The sequence below is a fragment of the Suncus etruscus genome, chromosome 17 (assembly GCF_024139225.1).
Source record: "Suncus etruscus isolate mSunEtr1 chromosome 17, mSunEtr1.pri.cur, whole genome shotgun sequence".
Classification (NCBI taxonomy): Eukaryota; Metazoa; Chordata; class Mammalia; order Eulipotyphla; family Soricidae; genus Suncus; species Suncus etruscus.
The window spans coordinates 29,648,037-29,656,179 of NC_064864.1; positions in this window are offsets into that span (position 1 = coordinate 29,648,037).

Here is an 8,143-nt window from a genome sequence, read left to right on the forward strand (position 1 = left end):
CTATTGCTCTAGTCCATGTTTATATTTGTGTTGTTGTTGTTTGGTTTTTGGGTCACACCTGGCAGTGCTCAGGTATTACTCCTGGCTCTTCACTCAGAAATTGCTCCTGGCAGGCTCGGGAGACCATATGGGATGCTGAGGATTGAGCCCAGGTTTCTCCCAGGTCAGCTGCAAGCAAGGCAAAGGCCCTGCTGCTGTGTTATCTCCCCAACGCCTGTTATACCTGTTTTAATTTAAAAAACTGTTTTTAGTTTTTGAAATACACCCAAGTGTGCTCAGGGATCACTCCTGGAAAGGACGCAGCAGTGCCATATGTGGTGCCGGGAATTGAAGCCAAGTTGGCTGTGTGCAAGGCAAGCAACCTACCTGCCATATTATCACTCCAGACCAGTTATCGTTTTTTGTTTTTTGTTTTTGTTTTTGTTTTAGTCACATTGTTTTTTAATTAATTTCTTTATTTAAACACCTTGATTACAAACATGATTGTGGTTGGGTTTCAGTCATGTAAAGAACGCCTCCCTTCACTGGTGCAACATTCCCACCACTAATGTCCCAAATCTCCCTCCTCCCCACCCACTCCTACCTGTACTCCAGACAGGCTTCCTACTTCCCTCATTCATTCACATTGTTAGGATAGTTCTCAGTGTAGTTATTTCTCTAACTGCACTCACCACTCTTTGTGGTGAGCTTCATGTCGTGAGCTAAGTCTCCTACGATCCCATTTCAACCAGATATCTCCTCTTCAGCATATCTACAAATTCTGAACCCATAGGCTGAAGAAAACCACTTGAATAATAGTTTTTTAAAAAATATGGCACAGAAATCACATATTAATAGGAACACAGAATGGCTCATTGGGTAAACAAGAAATCAGCTGACACAGTTTAGAAGAATGTGTTTGCTGATGGAATGAAGATAGGTTTAAAAGGAGACCTGACTGCCTGTGAATTCATTTGTTTATTCAACAAATGTATTTTTGAACTTTTCTGCTGAAAGCAGCTATCATGTGCCTGCCCCCAAGTATCCTCTGCAGTTCTTTGAAATGAAGTTTAGAGATATACATGGAGACATTGCCCAATGTATAGTTAGGAGATTCAGGCAGTTTGCATTTTTTTTTCTTTAAAAAAAATGGAAGGAGAAAAAAAAAATGGAAGGAGGGCCCGAAGAGATAGCACAACAGCATTTGCCTTGCAAGCAGCCGATTCAGGACCAAAGGTGGTTGGTTCGAATCCCGGTGTCCCATATGGTCCCCCATGCCTGCCAGGAGCTATTTCTGAGCAGACAGCCAGGAGTAACCCCTGAGCACCGCCGGGTGTGGCCCAAAAACCAAAAACCAAAAAAAAAAAAAAAAAAAAAAAAGGAAGGAATGAGGGGTGGGGGCAGAATTATAGCACAGCCATAGGGAATGTTTGCCTTGCACACGGCCTACTCAGGATAGGTTCAATTCCTGGCATCCTGTATGATCCCCAGAGCCTGCCAGGAGTGATTTCTGAGTGGAGAGCTAGGAATAACCCCTGAGCACTGCCGGGTGTGGCCCAAAAGCCCAAAACCCTCCCCCCCCTCCAAAAAAAAGAGGGGGAGGAATGGGCTTGAACAATTGTACAGCAGGTAAAGCGCTTGCCTTACATGCAGCCAACTCGGGTTCATTCCCCAGCACCACATATAGTCCCCTGAGCCTAGCCAGGAGTAAGCCTTGAACACTGCTGGGTGTGGCCCCAAGACAAAAATCGAAGAAAGACTTTAACAAATATTTCAGTTTCTCCTCTTGGTACTTTGCTGACTGCCCTTCTTCCTGGATTTCTCAATCGGGCTAGATCCTCATTAAACCCAAATTTGGGTGCAAATAGAGGTGAGCAAAACGAAATGAATGTCCAAAACTACTCTGATAAAACACAGTCATCAAGCCTTTGATCCAGCAGATTATTTCAGCAAACAGCCCCCACAGTCCTCACACAGGAAGTTCCTGTGTGCTTCGGAGCTTGCAGGCACAGGCAGGGTTACTGTTTACTGGACAGACTTGAAGCACTGTCTAGCAGCCTGACGGGCCTCTCAGCTGCTGTGTTCCTCACATCCTCAGCTATAGTTCCCATGTCTGTAGGTGTGACAGTCAACGAGACCCTCCCCGGAAAGCTGCTAGCACAGACATATTACCTGATGGGTGTTGGTTTCGACTGGGACAGCTAGAGCAGCCCAGCCTGACAGACTGGCTCTGCCCACCCACTTTATCAACTGTCAGAGAGCCAGTTTCTGGGAGTCCTTCCACATTTGGACTCCCTCCCCTCCCCTCCTCTCCTCTCCTCTCCCCTCCCCTCCCCTCCCCTCTCTCTCCTCTCCTCTCCTCTCCTCTCCTCTCCTCTCCTCTCCTCTCCTCTCCTCTCCTCTCCTCTCCTCGCCTCTCCTCACCTCTCCTCTCCACTCCTCCCCTCCCCTCTCCTCTCCTCTCCTCTCCCCTCCCCTCCCCTCCCCTCTCCTCCTCTCCCCTCTTCTCCCCTCCCCTCCCCTCCTCCCCTCTCCTCCCCTCCCTTCCCTTCCCTCTCCTCTCCTCTCCCCTCCTCTCCTCCCCTCACCTCTCCTCCCCTCCCCTCCCCTCCTCTCCTCTCCCCTCCTCTCCCCTCCTCTCCTCCCCTCCCCTCTCCTCCCCTCCCCTCTCCTCCCTTCCCCTTCCCTCCTCTCCTCTCCTCTCCCCTCCTCTCCTCCCCTCCCCTCTCCTCCCCTCTCCTCCCCTCCTCTCCTCTCCCCTCCTCTCCCTTCCCCTCTCCTCTCCTCTCCTTTCCTCCCCTGTCCTCCCCTCCCCTCCCCTCCTCCCCTCTCCTCCCCTCCCTTCCCTTCCCTCTCCTCTCCTCTCCCCTCCTCTCCTCCCCTCACCTCTCCTCTCCTCCCCTCCCCTCCTCTCCTCTCCCCTCCTCTCCCCTCTTCTCCCCTCCCCTCCCCTCCTCCCCTCTCCTCCCCTCCCTTCCCTTCCCTCTCCTCTCCTCTCCCCTCCTCTCCTCCCCTCCCCTCTACTCCCCTCTCCTCCCCTCCTCTCCCCTCCCCTCTCCTCCCTTCCCCTCTCCTCTCCCCTCCTCTCCTCTCCTCTCCTCTCCCCTCCTCTCCTCTCCTCCCCTCTCCTCTCCTCTCCCCTCCTCTCCTCTCCTCCCCTCTCCTCTCCCCTCCTCTCCTCCCCTCTCCTCTCCTCCCCTCTCCTCTCCCCTCCTCTCCTCCCCTCACCTCTCCTCCCCTCCCCTCCTCTCCTCCCCTCTCCTCTCCCCTCCTCTCCTCCCCTCACCTCTCCTCCCCTCCCCTCCTCTCCTCTCCCCTCCTCTCCCCTCCTCTCCTCCCCTCCCCTCTCCTCTCCACCCCTCCCCTTCCCTCCTCTCCTGTGCTCTCCCCTCCTCTCCTCCCCTCCCCTCAGCTCCCCTGGCCTTCCTTCTCCTCTCCTCTCCCCTCCTCTCCCCTCCCCTCCCCTCGCCTCCCCTCCCCTCTCCTCCCCTCTCCTCCCTTCCCCTCTCCTCTCCTCTCCTTTCCTCCCCTGTCCTCCCCTCCCCTCCCCTCCTCTCCCCTCCTCTCCCCTCCTCTCCTCTCCTCTCCTCTCCCCTTCTCTCCTCTCCTCCCCTCTCCTCTCCCCTCCTCTCCTCCCCTCTTTCCTCCTCCCCTCCCCTCTCCTCTCCTCTTTCCTCCTCCCCTCCACTCCTCTCCCCTCCTCTCCTCCCCTCTCCTCTCCTCCCCTCCCCTCTCCTCCCCTCCCCTCTCCCCTCCCCTCTCCTCTCCTCCCCTCCCCTCCCCTCCCCTCCCCATCAGCTGTTAGAGAGCCAGTTTCTGGGAATCTTTCCACATTTGGGCTCTCCTCTCCCCTACCCTACCCTCCCCTCCCCTCCCCTATCAGCTGTCAGAGAGCCTGTTTCTGGGAGATTTTCCACATTTGGGCTCCTCTCCTCTCCTCTCTATTCCTCCCCTCCCCTCTCCCTCTCCCTCTCCCCCTCCTCTCCTCTCCTCCCCTCCCCTCCCTCTTTTTTTTTATTTTGTATTTTTGGGTCACACCCTGAAGCACTCAGAAGTTACTCCTGACTCTGTGCTCAAAAATCGCCTCTGGCAGGCACGGGGGTCATATGGGATGCCAGGATTCGAACCTCTATCCGTCTTGGATCGGCTGCATGCAAGGCAAACACCCTACCATGTGCTATCTCTCCGACACTTACTTCTCTTTTTCTTTCTTTCTTTCTTTCTTTCTTTCTTTCTTTCTTTCTTTCTTTCTTTCTTTCTCTTTCTTTCTTTCTTTCTTTTCTTTTCTTTCTTTCTTTTCTTTCCTTTCTTTCTTTCTTTCTTTCTTCTTCTTTCTTTTTCTCTTTCTTTTTCTCTCTTTCTTTATTTCTTTCTTTCTTTCTTTCTTTCTTTCTTTCTTTCACTCTCTCCCTCTTTCTTTCTTTCTTTCCTTTCTTTCATTCTTCTTTCTTTCTTTTTCTCTTTCTTCTTTCTTTCTTTCTTTCTTTCTTTCTTTCTTTCTTTCTTTCTTTCTCTTTCTTTCTTTCTTTCTTTCTTTTCTTTTCTTTCTTTCTTTTCTTTCCCTTCTTTCTTTTCTTTCTTTCTTTCTTCTTTCTTTCTTTTTCTCTTTCTTTCTTTCTTTCTTTCTTTCTTTCTTTCTTTCTTTCCTTTTTTCTTTCTTTCTTTCTTTCTTTCTTTCTTTCTTTCTTTTCTTTCCTTTCCTTTCTTTCTTTCTTTCTTTCTTTTCTTTCTTTCTTTCTTTCTTCTTTCTTTTTCTCTTTCTCTTTCTTTCTTTCTTTCTCTCTCTTTCTCTTTTTCTTTCTCTCTTTTTCTCTTTCTCTTCCTTTTTCTTTTCTTTTGTTTTTGGGTCACCCATTCAGCAATGCTCAGGGCTTACTCTTGGCTCTGCACTCAAGAATTACTCCTGCAAGACTCAGGGGACCATATATGATGTCAAGGATTGAGCCCAGATGGGCCACATACAAGGCAAACACAACTACCCACTCTATTATCGCTCTTGCCCATTTTTTCAATTATACTAGACTTTATATACCACTGAGTTGCTTTTGTTCTTTTGTTTGGTTTTGGTTTTGGGGTCACACCTGGTGGTGCTTCTTGCTCTGTGTTCAGAAATTACTTCTGGCAGGCTCAGGAGACCAAGGATTAAACCTGGTCAACTGTGTACAAGGCAAACACCCTACCTGCCGTGCTATCATTCCAGCCCTTTGACTTGCCTTTGTAGGTACCTCACTGTCAAGTCAGTTTACCAGGTAGAAAAAAAACCTGCTGGGCCCAGAGAGATAGCACAGCGGCGTTTGCCTTGCAAGCAGCCGATCCAGAACCAAAGGTCGTTGGTTCAAATCCCGGTGTCCCATATGCTCCCCCGTGCCTGCCAGGAGCTATTTCTGAGCAGACAGCCAGGAGTAACCCCTGAGCACCGCCGGGTGTGACCCAAAAAACAAAAACAAAAACAAAAAAAAAACCTGCCATGTGGAAGACATCTATACTTCTATGCTTCATCACAGATAACATTCACTTGCAGGTAAAACTCTAAGTAAATCTAAACTTTTAAACCTCACACTACCTTGAAAGTTAACAGCTAGCAGCTTCACACTCCATGAATTTTTCAAGCTTTGGCTGGAACTCCAGACTGAAACATCAGCTCTTCCGAAAGTATCTAAAAAGTGAAGGCTTGTGCTAGCTTTGTCTCAATGCTCAGTATACGTTAGCGGTTTACATTAAAATATACCTCAAAGTGTCAAGCGAGGTTTAAAGAGGAAGGATGAGATATTAGAGAGGGAGGGCTGAAAAGAGAGTTCAGGGTCCAGAGCAATAGCACAGCGGTAAGGCGTTTGCCTTGCACACAACCAACATAGGACCAATGGCAGTTCAAATCCCGGCATCCCATATGGTCCCCTGAGCCTGCCAGGGATGATTTCTGAGCACAGAGCCAGGAGTAACCCCTGAGCACCGGCCGGGTTTGACCCAAAAACAAACAAAATAAACAAATAAAAGAGAGTTCAGGTATTAAGGCACTTGCTTTGCATACACAGACCCCCATCTGAACCCTGACAGCAGACATGGCCTTCAAGTACTGCCAGAAATTATCCCTAAGGACAGAACAAAGCGTAAATCCTGAGCACTGTCATGTGTGTCCCAAACAACTCTCCAACCTTACCAAATAATAATAGTACAAATCATTCTGTAAAAAAAAAATCATTTTTTTTCTTTTTTTTTTTTTGTTTGAAGACCATAACACAGCAATGTTCAAGGGTTATGCCTGGCTCTGCATTCAGGAATTACTCTTTGCAGTGCTCATGGGACCATATGGGATGCTAGGGATCAAACATGGCTTAGTCCAATGCAAGGGAAGTGCCCTATCCATTGTACGGTATCACTTTGGCCTTTTAAAAAAAGAATTAAAGGGGCCTAAGTGATAGAATAGCTGTAGTGCATTTGCCTTACACGTAGCAGACCTGGGACAGACCTGGATTTGGTTCCCAGCATCCAATATGGTCCTCCAAGCCTGCTAGGAGCGATTTCTTTTTTTTTGTTTTTGTTTTTGTTTTTGGGCCACACCCGGCGGTGCTCAGGGGTTACTCCTGGCTGTCTGCTCAGAAATAGCTCCTGGCAGGCACGGGGGACCATATGGGACACCGGAATTCGAACCAACCTCCTTTGGTCCTGGATTGGCTGCTTGCAAGGCAAACACTGCTGTGCTATCTCTCCGGGCCCACTAGGAACGATTTCTGAGTGCAGAGTCAGGAGTAATCCCTGAGCACTTCTGGGTGTGGCCCCCAAACAAAAATAAATAAATAAATAAATAAATTGAGAGATTAGTAGAGAAAATAACAAGTGTTGAAAGAATACTTTTCTTTATTCAATTTTAGTTTCTCTTGTCTATGATTTTACTATGTCACTCCTAAAACCCTAAAAATAAATATTGTATTTAATATTAGTCCACTTAAACTATTTCTGTCTGGACACGGTAGACTGTGCAGTAATTCATGCTTTCCATTTCAGAATCTGTTCAGTGATCCGAAGGTTAAAGGCAGGATGTGGTTTGTAAAGGGTCTGGCATGTACGTTGCGTTGTGAAACTGCAGTCAAGTTTTCTTATGAAAACTGTGCTGATGTTTTCACCTTGGATGACAGCAACATAAAACAGGAAAAGTTGTGATGTCTGTTTGAGGAATATTTGGTTTTCACTCTTGTACTTCCCACAAGGTGCCATATAGCTAGAGAACTGACAACTCTAGTTCTACAAATCCAGAGACTTATTTCTATTTTGGTCTAGTCACCAAAAGTTACTTGATGCTCCACAGCCAATCATGCAAAAATTCACGCTCAAGTGAATCAGAACTGTTCCATGGTCTGAAGGTTCAACCAGGATGTGGTTTCACACTAAAACCAGTTCCTGCTGCCAGTCACTTTTATCATTTAATTTTTTTTCTCTGTCCAAGGAATATATATATAGGTAGCTTAAAATGTCTACATTTGGGGGCCAGAGCGATAGCACAGTGGTAGGACATTTGCCTTGCATACAGCCAATCTTATGGACCCTGGTTCAATTCCCATATGGTCCCCAAGCCTGCCAGGGTGCAATTTCTGAGCACAGAGCCAGGAGTAACCCCTGAGCACTGCCGTGAAATCCCCCACAAAAGTAAGTCTACATTTGAAGCAAGGAAGGAATATTGGGGCCACTCTGAACCATGCTCACAGCAGTTACTGGCTCTGACCTCATGAGTGACCCTGCTGGAGCTCAAAGGACACTACATGGCATCAGGATTCACACCAGGTTCATGGTCTCTGCCACCACATGCAAGGCCTTACCTCTAAAATTTTCTCCACTCTTGAAAAAGTCTAAATTTCACAACGAAATCTAATGGTTCCCACGTGCATGGCCTTCTGCAATGCACCCAATTGCTCATTCTCCCAGAAACATCCACTTCCAGCTCCTTGAGCTGTTTCTTCTCTAAACAGAAGCTTCCTGCTGCTCTTTCTTTGTAATTTTTTTTTTCTGTTGAGACAGTCCTAGAAGACTAGACGTTTCCTCTTCTATGTTTCCCCAGTGCACATTTTGTGTGTGTGTGTGTGTGTGTGTGTGTGTGTGTGTGGTTTTTGGGTCACACCCAGCAGTGCTCAGGGGTTATTCCTGGCTCCAGGCTCAGATATTGCTCCTGGCA